The following is a 17,041-nucleotide window of genomic DNA, read 5'->3' as shown; positions in this document are numbered from 1 at the left end:
GCCCTGCTTATCCATTTTGTCCCTTAATGTATTTGTAAATACTTTTTATGCAAATTTCTAAGGCCACATAATGCTGTCCATGAAATGACTTATGGAAAAATAATGCTTTTCTATAATTATATTCAGTTTTTTAAATAATTTTTCTGGATGGCATAAAATTTATTGCTGAACTATTTCAAATTTCCTTATGATGGTATATCATCATGCTGGTACCGCTTCCCACTCCTACTTGAGAAAGGACATATCTCCATCTCATGCTGACAAGATGGCTTAAAGGAAATCAGAATTTGACATGCGTATGTCACTTAAGGACATTAACACAGCTCTGTCTGGCTTTCTGCTCATGGTGAAACTCTTTCATCTTTATGGGCTCGGCACAGCAGCCTTTTCTGCCACATTAGTTTGTGCTTCATGTAGAATGCTTCTGGAGATGTTTTAAATGAGAAAGGCAGACGGAGACGGCGAAAGGGGAAGTTGCTTATCGGCTTTGACAGACGGAGAGCGAAATGGGGAAATATGTCATCCCCTCCCAGCAGCCTTCCTTATGCTTGTGCTCCTGTTTGAGCAATAATCATTTATAATTGTATCCCAAAAGACAATTCCAAAGACATTTCTCCTGCCTTAGGTAATAGCAATGTTTCTGGGTTTTTTTTCACAGCTACCATTCAAGGTGGGATTTATAGTAAACTATGTTTTACAATTTGATTATTTCGCGCGATATGTTTAAAATGAAGTAAATTGTACTGGGGAAGCTTTGAGAAATGTTATTATCATTGAAATGATCATGGAAGACATTGTGGACATGACTTACACTTTTAGCCAAAACAAGGTGCTATATGTTATACAAAAAAAACCCCAAAACCTTCTTTGTTTTGTAAGAAAGGCCTTTTGGTGACATTTACTATAGAACCATTATTAAAACCACTTTTATATCCTAATCAACATGACATTATGATGTTTTCTTATGTATAGACTGCTTCATAAAACAATTGTTCAAGTGTTCTACACCAGATGAAGCAATCCTGAAATGTCGCTCTCAAACATTATGCACATATATATGTACATATGCACATTTGTACACATGCTTACATATGTACAGGGATGGAAAAGGGAGTTGATTCTGAGAAGAACGAATAAAACATTCCCAACAAGCCTCTGATGCATACAGTATTTTCACTATTACAGCTGTTCTGTCACAATACACACAGCTTTTGATAGCATGATTATTGTAGAGCGGAGACATGGAGACCGTTTTTCCTTCTCCATGCATCATCATCATCATCATCATCATCATCATCATAATAATAATAATAATAATAATAATAATAATAATAATAATAATAATAATAATAATAATTATTATTATTATTATTATTATTATTATGGGGCAGTGGTGGATTGGCGGTTAAGGCTCTGGGTTACTGATCGGAAGGTCGGTGGTTCAAGTCCCTGCGCTGCCAGGCTGCCACTATTGGGCCCTCGAGCAAGGCCCTCAACCCTCTGTGCTCCAGGGGTGCTGTATCATAGCTGACCCTGCGCTCTGACCCCAACTTCCTAACATGCTGGGGTATGTGAAGAAAAGAATTTCACTGTGCTGAAATGCATATGTGATTAATAAAGACTCATTATCATAATAATAATAATAACAGTTACACAGTCCCTTCCAAAAGTATTAGAAGAGCAAGGCCGATACTATTGTTTTCACTATACATTGAAGATATTTGGGTTTGAGATCAAAAGAGGAATGAGAGGACAGATCAGAATTTCAGCTTTCATTTCCTCATATTTACATCTAGATGAACACATCTTAAACAATTTAGAACATGGCACCTTTTGTATGAACCCACCCATTTTTTCCAAGTAATCAAAAATATTGGACCATGTGACAGATAGGTGTTTCTTGTTATCCAGGTTTGTCCTATTAGATTGATTGTTTAAAGAATTTTAATAGCTCTGAATATCGACTCTTGGTTGGAGCCCTAGGTTTTGCCTGTGAAAACTGCATTTGTTGTTAAAAAGGATAAACCAACAGGAAGACCAGAAAGCTGTCTATGGGAGAACCGAAAGCCATTCTGAAGCTGAGAAAAAAGGGAAAATCTATCAAAGGCATTGCATAAGCATTGAGCATAGCCAATACAACAATTTTGAATGTTCTGAAAAAGAAAGAAACCACTGGTGTACTAACAATCAGACATGGAACAGGTCAGCCAACTAAAACAACTGCTGATGACAGAAACATTGTGAGAGGTGTGAAGAAAAACCCCACTAACAACCTCCACAGGGGGAAATATAAGGTTTTAGACTGGCCAAGTCAGTCCCCATACTTTAACCCAGTTAAGCAGCGCTTCATCTCCCGAAGAGGAGACTGAAGGAAGAAACCCCCCAAAAAAACACCAACAGAAAGAGGCAGTGATAAAAGCCTGGAAAAGCAAAAGAAGTAACCAACAGTTTGGTGATGTAATTGAGTCACAGGCTTGAGGCAGTTGCTGCAAGCAAGGGGATATGCAACCAAATATTAAGTGTTCTATCCATCTTCTATACCACTTATCCTTCAGGGTCACGGGGAACCTGGAGCCTATCCCACGGAGCATCGGGCACAAGGTTGGGTACACCCTGGACAGGGTGCCATCACAGGACACAACCACATACACATTCACACACCCATTCATACACTAAGGACAATTTGGACATGCCATTCAGCCTACCATGCATGTCGTTGGACCGGGGAGGAAACCGGAGTACCCGGAGGAAACCCCTGCAGCACAGGGAGAACACACACAGACTTCGCACACACAGGACTATTGGCGGGAATTGAACCCCCAACCCTGGCGGTGTGAGGCAAACCACTAACCACTAAGTCACCGTGAACCATAATATTAAGAGTTATTTACTTTAATTTACTTCAAAACCACTTCTATAATTTTTCTATAATAGTTTTGGAGGGGACTGTATAGATTTATTCAGATATACATAAATTAAGTAACTGATTGCCTACATTAATTTCCAAATATCATAGTTCATTAAATTTCACTTTTTAAAATTTAATAGAACTCTGCATTGTCTATTCATGTTCAGTAGATGTTACAAAAAAAAAACAAAAAAAAACAGATACATGTCAAAATGAAATGAAAAAGGATGAAGATGAAGAGCAGGGAGAAGTGAAATGTCTGTTCTTTTAGTACAAGATCACACTGATTGATCTGATGAGCCTAATTGGGCTGAGGCCTGACAGCATCTATGTGTACTCATATGTTGCTTGTCTCCAAAGAGTGGTGGTTTGTTTGAGTGATTACACACACCAACTCTTAAATAACCTATTCCAGAGATAATTACAGACAAGACGTTAAAGAGAGAGAGAAGAAGATAAAAAAGGAGCAGAGCTGTTAGGCTGATCTGTTCTAGTTCAAGCTGCCAGTGGGACCCAAGAGGGATGTGGTGATAACGAGTGAGTTTTCCTGAAAGAGAAGTGAAGATTGTTAGATCTTTTGAAGCTGCTATTTTCTTTACACTACTTAGCATTGTATATCCCTAGTCATGACTCTTGATTTCACAGCAAATCGATTGTAGCTACAGTGCAAAAACAGCTATAATTGTGCAATAACAGACTGTGTTTGAAGATCCTCCTGATTTGTGCACAGGTTGGAGTGTAAACGTGGATTTATTATAACTCTGATATAATTTGTTTGTGAACACAAGTGACAAGCGTTGGATTAAAGCTAGGTTTACACTGTATACTGTTTGGCCTTGATGTTTGCCACACGCCTCGATGTTTGTCTTGATAACAATGTGCTAGCCAGCTAACTGTGACGTATATTTTCCTCCTCAAAACAGCAAACTGTAAAGTCAGTGTTATAGATTTAACAAATACTGTAGGTCTGTATGTCTGTATCTAAAGGAAATACTTTTATATACAGTGTAACTTATTTAAAATGAAGAAGTGCTGCTGTGTTTACTTCTGGTGCTGTGAGAGGCCATGTTGATTTGATATCACTTGCTGAACTTGGGGTTGAGGAGACAGTCCCAAGTTCCTGAGTAGCAATTCTGACATGAGGTAGCTAACAACGTCTGACATGAGGTAGCGTTTTCTTTTTTTTTCTTTTTTTTTCATATATTCTTGATTAATTACACATAAAGTGAAATATTTCACTTTTTTTTGTTCTAATCTTGATGATTATGGCTTACAGCTCATGGAAATGAAAACTCCAGTATCTCAAAATATTAGAATAAAGAATTTATAATATAGAAATGTCGACCTTGTGAAAAGTATGTTAATATATACACTCGATACTTGGTCAGGACTTTAATCCTTGTGCACGAATTACTGCATCAGTGCGGCGTGGCATGGAGGCAATCACCCTGTGGCACTGCTGAGGTGTTCCGGAAGCCCAGCTTGCTTTGATAGCAGCCTTCAGCTCGTCTGTATTGTTGGGTCTGGTGTCTCTCACAGATTCTCTATGGAGTTCAGGTCAGGAGAGTTAGCTGGCCAATCAAGCACAGTAATACTATGGTCAGAAAACCAGTTACTAGTAGTTTTGGCACTGTGGGCAGTGTCCAATTCCTGCTGGAAAAGGAAATCAGCATCTCCATAAAGCTCATCAGCAGATGGAAGCATGAAGTGCTCTAAAATCTCAAAAAAAACTCTAAAAACTCTTTGATACTTGATGGTATACCTTGATAAATTGTTTTAGTCTAAGAAATCCTTATTGCTGTTCAGAATGGATGTAATTAAAAAGAAATGGCAAGAGAAAAGGCAGGCTATGATGATACATGAGTTTGTGTAATGAGTATTTGGTGATCTGCTCAGTATTGGCTGTAGTGAAGTGGTGATAGAAACTACAGAAGCTGATAAATCTTTTTTTTCTTGGTTGCACATTGACACAACATCTGCTCAGTGACTGATAGCCAGTTTAGCTCTGTAATCAGTGTATTCTCTTCTAGATGTTTCTGCAGAAAATTGCAGCACTCTGAACCGCCTGAAAATTAAGTCTTCATCTTGCTGCTCCAGTCTCCATGTCTGCTCATGAGTGACTAATAAAAACCCTTTTTGCAGGACTCATTAATATTTTCAACAGTCCTGTGTGCACAGACAGTAACCTGAGCTCAGGATCAAACCAGGAACCCTGGAGTAAGGAGACTACACACTGCTCCATTCTGCCTAAATAGTTCAAGCATGATAGTTCATTCTTGCTTATGCCCTTTCAAAGCACAAAACTCATGTTTGTCATTTTGTTCTTTGATTGGACGGCGTGTGCGCTTAGCCTCGTTACTTTCTGATCCAAAGGTGTTGTTCATTTTTGTTATATCGCTACTGTATTTTACATGCACCTTCCCAAACTCAATGGCATGGGTTTAAAAGGCTGCAGTTGACAAATCTGAATGCCAAAAATGAAATCTTAATGTGACATCTTTCTTACTTGAAAGAGCGGGATATAGCTTAGGCCTGCTAGCCTATTTTTGCCAGCTGGTACAAAGTTTGACGGTAATTCAGGGTTTAATTTCATCCTAAATCAGGGGTGTCCAAATATTTAACAAAGGGGGCCAGTTTAGACCATCTATGACTTGCAACTATGTCTTCCATAGTAAATTGGAGTCGAAATTAATAATGATTATGAGCTCAAAATGCAGACGTTCAGATTTAATTTGAGGGGATTTACATCCAAATCAGGTGTACGGTGTAGGAATTACAGCACTTTTCATATGTGCCTCTCTCTATTTCAGGAACCAAAAGTAATTGGACTTAAATAATCATGAATTAAATTGTCTTTTTTTTTCTTCTTTTTTACTTGGTTGAAAATCCACTTTAGGTAAGGACTCTTTCAAGTGTTAACGAAAGGTTTTCCATGCATAGTGGTTTCCAGATCCTTTGAAATCCTCCCTTCTCGCTGTTAACTTTGCGCTTTTTGTCTGTAGCCACAACAAAATGTTATTCTGTAAATTCATTTGCAGATGTAGTCAGAGGGGAAAAATAACTCTTGTATTTTAGCTAACTGTGTTATGTTTACATTTACACAATTTTAAATGATATTGTGACTTTTGGCACATATCTTTTGCACCACCTGTTATACCAGACACTTTCACACAAAAACTGGTCGGCGCTACACTGTCACTTACTGTGCCTATTGTCTTGTTTTAGTAGTACTGTACTATCCTGTGTTGTTAGCACACATTTGCATGTGCACTTTATGTAAAAATGTGCAGGTCTTATTTAGTTCTGTGTTGTCTCATGTGGTTAGTATCTTGTTTTATGTAGCACCAGGGTCCTGGAGGAACGTTGTTCCATTTCTGTGTAGTGTATCAGCTGTATATGGTTGAAATGAGAATAAAGCCACTTGAAGTTGAACTTGAACTTACCGCAGTCTGCTGCCACCATCAGGCAAAAGGAAATATTGGAAAATAATGAATGATAGCATGGTGTGAAATGGGGTTACTGTTACAAAGTTAGATATTTTTTTTCCTATAACAGCGCATCCTAATCTCTTTTATTCCTCTTATACCACAACAAGGAAATTTTGCATGAATCCAAGAATGACACATTGTATTTTTTATCCACGTATAGTTACATTTAACATTGTGAAAAGTCCAAAAGACAATTTAGTTCCTTTTCTCACTTACCTTATTCTGTAACAGCTATAAAATGTCATTCCCTCACCAGTCTCCTTTTTTCTTTCTCTTGAAGTTAATACTAATAAGAAAAAAAAACACCCCTTGTCAAGTTACTGAGACAGAGTATAGGGCAAAGCCCTCTGCCATGAAAATTCTAACATGACAATAGAAAGCACTGACATGCTTCCTTAAATCTTAAATAAACATCTTCGTACAGAAGAAATTTAGTGCATTAATATAAACCTATGGTTTGCCTTGCAGTCTTGGTGTCTGAGCTGTGGTTCTAGAAAATCAACAGCTTCTGACCAATCAGACGTGACATTCCAATAGACATGATCAGAACTAAAACTGGCAGATGATAATATAGATCAGTTTTTTAAACCTCAGTGGTTGATTGAATCCTAAACTAATCCATAAGAATGATCTGTAAGACATGTTCAAGCTTAAAATTCTGTGAGTGCATGAGTGAAGACTGAATTGAGCCGAAAGGGGCAGAGGCTGACAGAAATAACTGCTGATGACACTACAGCTGGTCTACAAACAAGTGTATGTGTGAATTATCAGACATGTGCTGCCTAGGCTACAGAGGAGCTATGCATTAACAAACCCTGCAAAGAAATCTCAGGCTCGCAGAGGAAGCACTGATCACACAGTCAGCTAAGGTGAGAAGACCAATCTTCCAGCTTAATTGAAATGCCAAAAAATGAGCTGTTTTACATACGTGGAAATGACAGGTACAATTCTCATTGCAGACTCCAGTCTCACCTGTGAGGCTTTGGGTGTACAGTAGCACAAAGTGATTTTGGATGAGCTAAGGCATATTTTAATGCCAGTGCCTGGTCCCTGAGCTGGGAGATTATATTCAACAATTGAAAGAATTATTCTACAATAACTGTGCAGTAGAAAATGTCAGTGCCAGAGTGTTAATAGAGAGAGCCGAGACTTTTCACTGTGGACCAGTTCGATTTTGGCACATTATACTCCGGCCAATGAACACATTGTTTCCAGTTACATTAAAATGATGTAGAATCTGTAAGACAGAGTAAAGTAAAGTCACAATACTCGTGTATGAGTGTGTGTGTGTGTGTGTGTGTGTGTGTGTGTGTGTGTGTGTGTGTGTGTGTGTGTGTGTGTGTGTGTGTGTGATTCATGAGAATGGCAGAGAATTGAAAACATACTCAAGTGACTAGAAAAACATGTTCTAATTAGCTATTGGACTGAAGAAGATGCGTGCCCTTAGAGTCAATATGGAAAACAAAAAACAAACAAACAAAAAACCCCAGCAAGGAGCAAAAATTGGTACTGATAGGCAGAGGCACATTTCTATCACACTCTTCAGTTTTAAACAAAATGGTCCTCTTAGTCCCAAGATGAGTCTAAAACATGTGGAGCACCAGAGTTTTTTTCTAAAGTAAATTGAAAAGTAAATTCTTCTCAGAGTCACTGTAATTGTGCTTAATATATAATTCAACCCCAATTCCAAAAATGTTGGGGCACTGTGTAAAATGTAAATAAAAACGGCAATGCAATGATTTGCAAATCTCATAAACCCATATGTTATTCACAATAGAACATAGAGAACATATCAAATGTTTAAACTGAGGAAATGTACCATTTTAAGAAAAAAATAAAGTAATTTTTAATTTGATAGCCACAACACATGTCAAAAAAGTTGGGACAGGGACAACAACAGGCTGGAAAAGTGAGTGTTAGAAAAAGAAACAGCTGGAGGTTAATTGTCAACAGGTCAGTAACATGATTGGGTATAGATGGGATGGAATCTGGATGGAAGCATATGTTGCTCTAAAACCTGTATATAGCTTCCAGCATTGATGGTGCCTTTCCAGATGTGCAAGCTGCCCATTCCATAGGCACTAATGCACCCTCATACCATCAGAGATGCAGGCTTTTGAACTGAGCACTGATAAAAAGCCGGACGTAATAGGCAATGAATAGGCCATATTCATGAAGGGTGCCAATAATATAATTCATATGCATCTTAACACTGGTGGCTGTCATACTGCTGCAAACCAGCAACTCCATTTCCCAGAATGCACCACAAACTACACTTCCCAAACACACACACACTGACACGTCCACCATCCTAAGAGTTCTAATTAGAGACACCTGATTCCAATCACACACACACACACACACACACACACTCTCACACTACTCCTTTTAAGAGTCTTTCATTCACTCATCTAGTTGTGAAGTACACTCTCAGTTGCATACTGTCTCTGCTGTTACCAAGCCTTGATAACGTGTTTGTTTATTCTGGTTTTTTGACTTTGTTTGTTTACGACCTCGTCTCTCTGCCTTGCCTTGTTTGGACTGTTTGCCTGGTTGCCTGACCTCTGCCTGTCTATGTTTATTGAATTCTGCCTGATCCTTTGAACTTGTTATTTTATTAAACTGCCATACCTGCATTTGCTTCTGTCTGTGCCTCCATTACGTGACAGTGGTTAAGCTTGTCATGGGGTTTCAAATAACCTTTAGGTGTCATTTATGTGCCATTTAGCACTAGTGGGTTTACATTCAGCAGTAAAAAACATAATTTAACCCAGGAAAAGTTATAAATGACTAAGATTGTAGCACCAGTGACAGGGTCTATTTATTCGGACTTTGTGATCCACAAATGGGCAAACTGCACTGGCTACACACACAAAACACTTGCTGGTCATTACATTCAGTATAAATGCCTCTTTAACTTGTATGAAGTCCAACAAAAACGCCCCCATCATCAGAAATCTTATGGGCGTTGATTGAGATTCGGTTGAGACAGTGGAAGTAATTTGAGATGTGGATTTCAGGGCACTGCATTTATTGTGTCCAAGAAACATTAATAATAAAAGTGAAAAGGTTGGTCTTTATGATGCGTGAAGGAGGCCAGCTTGGGTTGCCTCCAAAGCCTGTTAATATTGCAGACAGGGAGCAAAATGAATTAACATTAATATCCGAGTGTATAATTTATGTCCGTGTCCTAATAGAGTACTCGCTCTCAGAAGTGTTAACTATGCGCTGAGACAGGCCTGCTACTATAGATAATGACAGGATCTGGAGTGTATGTGCGACTTTAATAAGTGTGTTGTCATGGCCTATCTGTTCCAGTGTTAGAGACATGGATTTATAGCTGTCAGCTCAGATGGCTCTCAGGTACATAATTTCCTTTACACATGACCCTACCAAGAGTTATTTACTCTTTCTGATGATCTCTTTTAAACTGTAAAGTCTCTCACTTTGATACTCTTAGGCCCTCATTTACTATGATCGCAAATAAAAAGTGCTAACTTGCACGCATAAGTGGATACATTTTGCACACAGATATCATCAGGGTTAGATGTTATTTACAAAGAAATGTGTGCAAAGTAGTGGAAGGAAACAACGTTCTTAAGTGAACTATTTGTTCTGAATATCTGCCACAAGACACAACATAAAACTTAAAGACACAATTTGAACATAAAATAAGAGTGTAGACATGAGTCTATGTTATGTTCATAATGTTTATATAAAGGTCTTAAGCTGCTATCCGAGGTGAATATCTAATATGTCAACTGGATACTGTAGATTTGTACCTAAGTGTCACGATTTCCCCTTGAGTCAGCACTGCAATATTGCAGCGTGCTCTGAATACTGAAGCTCATGCACGAGCCAGGTGCGCGAGCCCTTAGCGAACGCATGCTTTTTGGTCTTCAATGACAGTGACTATGTTTACATTGGACACGTGATTTTGTCATGGTTATGTTCTGTCGCCACCCCTGTTTTGTCATTGGTTGTTTTCCCGGATCTGTGTCATCATTTTCAGCTGTTCTGTGTTTAACCCATGATTACGTTTGTTATATAAACCCCTCGTGTCTCAGTGTATTATTATTGTAGTAGTATTAAGTTTATCTCTTTACCAAGCAGTTGTTATTTGTTTCTCGTGAAACAAATCTTGATTCATGTTATTGACCTTGTTTCTCGTTTCTCGTTTTGGTTCTAGCCTCGCCCTGTTTATGAATTACCGTTTTGGATTTGTCTGCCTATCTCTCTAATAAACATCTTTTACTGCACTTGCATCCGTGCTAAACCTCCCTTACGTGGATACGTGACACTAAGATTTGCTGCTATAATCATAAAGACTGTGGTGCTCATACTGTTTGACATTATAGCATACAATTGTAGAAAAGTAATGGCTAATAATCGCACTATCTGGTTTCACCCAGAAGTGGATGTGTTCCCTTTTGGTTTCTCTCAAAGTTTCTTTCTCATGTTGTCTCAGGGAATTTTTGGTTTACTTATTTGGGATCTAATTCTACATCTGGATTTCTGTAAAGCTGCTTTGTGACAATGCTTATTGTTAAAAGGGCTATATATAGCTAGAAAATTGTACTGACTTCATGAAATTTAGTTATGAAACATGATCTTTAGCACTGTAATGTCTTCATTTCAAGGAAATTTAATACCTGCCTTTTGGTCGTATTGATTTGTTCACATTGTATGCATTTGCATAAATAATGATCTGTTTTTTTTTGACACCTTTAGATGGAAATGCTCCAATTTATGCCCCATATTACTCCTAAAATTAAATCCTATACTGCAAAAGTCTGCAAACTTTATCTATTGTAAGTAGCTCTCTATCTCTCTCTCACATACACATACATGTATATCTAAAGTGCAATTTAAAATATTCTCATGGAATACTCTTTCTATCACTCTCTTTTCATTTTTTAAACACACTTTCTCTTTTTCTATCACAACCTCTCTCATTTATCCCTCTATAACTTATACACACTGTCTATAACTCTCCCTGCCTCTCTTGCATTCTCTCTATCTTGCTCTACTTGAAGGATTTTGCTTAGTTAATCATGCACATTAGAAAACATTCAGTGCAGAGGAAGCATATCTTATAGTGTGTGTGTGTGTGTGTGTGTGTGTGTGTGTGTGTGTGTGTTAAATGTTCAAGATTATTTGGGCAGAGGGAATGTTTAAATTTCTTTCAGCTCATGGCACAACATCAAGCTATAATGGATATTCTGCCTTCCTGCGGATTTGTGCTACTGGACAGAAATGAAAAGTGCTTTGGTAGTTTAAAAGGTCCAGGCTACACAAGCCGTAAATAAATGTGCTACTTTAGCTAGCTGTGGCCTGTGACATGTCTTAGAGTAGACACTCTGTGACATGTACCATTAATAATCCAGTATATAAACTCTATAAATGTGTGTGAGAATCTGCATACTTTATGCATGCTTTTATTTCTTGCTGAACCCGATATTTCTCATCCTGGGCTCGGAGAAGCAGTAGATCTCCTTATCGATCCTCATAAAAACAGAAGGCTTCTGTTAATGGACTAGCCAGCAATTTTCTCTGTTGTAAACTTTTCTCCCTGACTCTATTTAGCTGTGATAGGTTTTAGTTAGTACACCTGCTTCTATTTTAAGCTTCACTACAAGTCAATTTTATTGTTATTCCATCCATACTGTATATAGCCTACACCCCACAACGCATGATATATTTCTGAAATCCTTAAAGTGTTAACTATCTATATGCAAATGAATGAAAATACGATATTCTAAAGAGGCATGGCTTACTGTTTGTTTGTTTTTTGTCAAGGGTGACTGAAAACCATTTTCTAAGACATGCCTGGGAATTTGGCATGCATGATTTTATTGATTTAGGCCTTTACTTTCATCCTTCCATTTATTCGTAGCATACTTATTAATGGCACCTATAAATAACATTTCAATAACAGGACTTGAAAAGACTTCTCCAGATTCATCATCACTATATTCATTACACAATATTGTACACACATAGGTGACTCACTGAAAATTACTACATATTAAGATGTTGGCCTGAGAACAGATTAAGATTGAAATCACAGTAAAAACACAACAAAAAAGTAACATTTTATAAATGATTAAAACAAAAAGTCAACATCAGTCTCTGGACCATAATAGATTACTGTCACAAATCGTGACGGAGCAGAGATACGGCGGATGCAAGTGCAGGATAACAGTTGTTTATTTAAAGAGACAGGCAGGCAGACAAATCCAAAACGTGATCCAAAACGTAATCCATAAACATGCAAGAGGTCAGGCGATTGGCAAACAGGCATACACGGGGCTAGGCAGGAATCTAGGTCGATAACCAAAACAAGACACGAACTAGAACGAGGGACTGGAAGCGGAGAATCCAGCGCGAACTGACTATGACTATGACTTACGACTATGACTTACGACTATGACTTACGACTATGACTTACGACTATGACTTACGACTTCTTAATCTTCCGCGTTGTGTGCTGGGAAGTGCGCGGTATATATGCGGACCTCATTAGCGTGTAAACTGCTATCAGCTGGGAACAATACAGACCCACATGAATTCCCAGCCAATGACGGAACAGGGAGGAGACATGACAAACATAAACAAAACACACGTGTCCCAATGTCACTACGGTCAACAGCGGAAAAGCAGGTGCTCGCGCATTTGCGCTTAGAGCACGCTGCTTCAAGGGGGAATCGTGACAGATTACATCCATCCATCTATCTATCCATGCATTTTCCGTACTGTTTATCCTGTACAAGGTTGCAGGAGAACCAGGAGTCTATCACAGGGAATTCAGGGCACAAGTTGGGGACAACCTGGAGAGGGGGCCGACCCACTGCAGGGCACAATCGCACACACATTCACACACTATGGACAATTTGGAAATGCCAAACAGCCAACAATGCATGTATTTGGACTGGAGGAGGAAGCTGGAGTATCCTGAGGAAACCCCAGAAGCACGGAGAGAACATGCACAAAGGGTGGAGGTGGGTTTCGAACCCCTAACCACGGAGGTGCGAGGCAAACGTGTTACCCCCCCCACCCTAGATTACATGTTTCTCTTCAACAAGCCCTCTTTAAGTGCTTATTCTTATTATATGAAAACAATACACTAAACAGAAATTTCTGCATACTCAGTAATAGGCCAATTAACATTCTCTATGTTTCCAGGTTATCTTCTAACTTCATACCTTCTAACTAATTATTAAGATGTTTCATAAAATACCATTTTATCCACATAAGATCCAACAATGCTTTATTTAGCCATTGTTGTGGGATGTTTCTTGTACCCCTAATCTTTGAAAAGGATTACATTTCAAACATATGGACATGATTTAAACTTACCTTATGATTAATTTGTTTATTTGATGCAGACCACACTGCATCATATGATGCATTAATACGACACCATATGAATTAGTTTATGTTATATGTTATGTTATGTTATATGTTATATGTTAATTAGTTTATGTTGTTTGAGCAGTTACATTCCAAGCTCTTAGTAACAAAATTTTTGACTTTTACTTACCAGGCCAGAAAAAAAAATGCCATTAAGTTAAACTGTCCCAATTTACCTGATGTCCCAATACACCTGAATTCAACCTATACCATGCCCTCCACTAATATTGGCCCTTGGTAAATATGAGCAAAGAAGGCTGTGAAAATTTGTCTTTATTGTTTAACCTTTTGATCTTTTGTTAAAAAATCACAAAACTACTCTGCTCTTGTGGATATCAAAAAAATTCTAAACACAGTACAGGCTTTGTGCTACCTCCCTTTGCCAAGATAACAGCTCTGAGTCTTCTCCTATAATGCCTGATGAGGTTGGAGAATACATGGCAAGGGATCTGAGACCATTCCTCCATACAGAATCTCTCCAGATCTTTCAAATTTCAAAGTCCACACAGGTGGACTCTCCTCTTCAGTTCACTCCACAGATTTTCTATGGATTTTAAGTCAGGGGACTGGGATGGTTATGGCAGGATCTTGATTTTGTGGACAGTAAACCATTTTTGTGTTGATTTTGATGTATGTATGCTGGAAGACACAGGCAGTTAGGGAATCATTTAATATCTGTCGATATTTCATTTAGTGCATGATGCCATGTATCCTAACAAAATGTCCAAATCCTCTGGCAGAAGAACAGCCCCAAAACATTAAAGAGCCACCACCATATTTAACTGTGGGAATGAAGTACGTTTCCATATGGCTACCTCTCTGTGTGCTTGATTATGGTTCTGGTTCTCTCTTGCCAGTCGTGGCTCACATGAGCAACCTCAAGTGTTAATTTGGTAGGAATTAATTGTTCTCTAAAATAATTTGGTTAGGGTTACCATATGTACTCTTTCTCAGACCTTAAAAAAGCATCTAAATTTGAGAAAATGTCCGGATTTATGATGTGCTTATGGTCTAATACTGCAACATGTGTGCGCATGTCATATCACAGCATCCAGTGACTTCATTTCCCAGGATGCACCAACAACTACAAACATGGCTGAAGAGGACTACACTTCCCAGTCACACACACCTGTTACCAATCTCACACACACTCACTCCACAGTGTATAGAGACTGTTAAAACACAATGTCTTTGCTAAGTAGATGCTCAGTTGCTATTGGCTCTGCCGTTACCAAGCCGTACTAACTGTTGATATTCTGGTTTTGACTTTGTTTACTCCATTAACCTCGATTCTCTGTCTTGTCTGTTTTGACCTGTTTGCCTGATTATATGACCATTGCCTGTTTAATGTTGTGGATTTTTGCAGTACAATTTGGATTTGTTGTTCTTGGATTAAACTACCTAACCTGCACTTGCTTATGTCTGTGCCTCGTTTACGTGACAGTGCATATTTACATTGCTTTAACTACTCTGTAATTCCCACCTTTTCGCACAACAATTCGTCAATTCTAAAAGGCTTGCAGCAACTATTGGCCAAATTCACGCCTCTCAACCATTAGCCTACTCTCAGTGAATGCACAAAGGTGAAGTACTGTTGTGTACAGCATCAAACAGTTGCTTCACAATAGCAGCAAATAACAGCTGTCCTGAGTCAAAACAATGCCCATTTTTAATTTCAGGTTCTGAAATTAAATCTCATTGCTTCATATTACATGGTTATTCAAAAGTGTAAATTATGGCAGAAGGTTCACTCGTGACATCTGATATTTAATTTTATTCCATGGACATTCAAAAGAACGTAGGAAAAAATTGTTTTATTTATATGTAGTTACAGTATCTCACAAAAGTGAGTACACCCCTCACATTTTTGTTAAATATTTGATTATAACTTTTCATGTGACAACACTGAAGAAATGACTGCTACAATGTAAAGTAGTGAGTGCACAGCTGGTATAACAGTGTAAATTTCCTGTCCCCTCAAAATAACTCAACACACAGCCATTAATGTCTAAACTGCTGGTGACAAAAGTGAGTACACCCCTAAGTGAAAATGTCCAAATTGGGCCCAATTAGCCATTTTCCCTCCCCGGTGTCATGTGACTTGTTAGTGTTACAAGGTCTCAGGTATGAATGGGGAGCAGGTGTGTTAAATTTGGCATCATCGCTCTCACACTTCCTCATACTGGTCACTGGAAGTTCAACATGGCACCTCATGGCAAAGATCTCTCTGAGGATCTGAAAAAAAGAATTGTTGCTCTACATAAAAATGGCTTAGGCTATAAGAAGACTGCCAAGACCCTGACACTGAGCTGCAGCATGGTGGCCAAGACCATACAGTAGTTTAACAGGACAGGTTCCACTCAGAACAGGCCTCACCAAGGTCGACCAAAGAAGTTGTCGTCCCAAAAGGAAGCCTCTTCTAAAGATGATGCACAAGAAAGCCTGCAAACAGTTTGCTGAAGACAAGCAGACTAAGGACATGGATTACTGGAACCATGTCCTGTGGTCTGATGAGACCAAGATAAACTTATTTGGTTCAGATGGTGTCAAGCGTGTGTGGCGGCAACCAGGTGAGGAGTACAAAGACAAGTGTGTCTTGCCTACAGTCAAGCATGGTGGTGGGAGTGTCATGGTCTGGGGCTGGTTGAGTGCTGCTGGCACTGGGGAGCTACAGTTCATTGAGGGAACCATGAATGCCAACATGTACTGTGACATATTGAAGCAGAGCATGATCCCCTCCCTTCGGAGACTGGGCCACAGGGCAGTATTCCAGCATGATAACGACCCCAAACGTACCTCCAAGATGACCACTGCCTTGCTAAAGACGCTGAGGGTGAAGGTGATGGCTTAAACCCTATTGAGCATCTGTGGGGCATCCTCAAACGGAAGGTGGAGGAGCACAAGGTCTCTAACATCCACCAGCTCCATGATGTCGTCATGGAGAAGTGGAAGAGGACTCCAGTGGCAACCTATGAAGCTCTGGTGAACTCCAGGCCCAAGAGGGTAAGGCAGTGTTGGAAAATAATGGTGGCCACACAAAATATTGACACTTTGGACCCAGTTTGGACATTTTCACTTAGGGGTGTATTCACTTTTGTTGCCAGCAGTTTAGACATTAATGGCTGTGTGTTGAGTTATTTTGAGGGGACAGCAAATTTACACTGTTATACAAGCTGTACACTCACTACTTTACATTGTAGCAAAGTGTCATTTCTTCAGTGTTGTCACATGA

The sequence above is a fragment of the Ictalurus punctatus genome, chromosome 2 (genome assembly GCF_001660625.3).
Source record: "Ictalurus punctatus breed USDA103 chromosome 2, Coco_2.0, whole genome shotgun sequence".
NCBI lineage: Eukaryota > Metazoa > Chordata > Actinopteri > Siluriformes > Ictaluridae > Ictalurus > Ictalurus punctatus.
The sequence above is the reverse complement of the archived record's forward strand: the minus strand, read 5'-3'. Positions refer to the sequence as shown.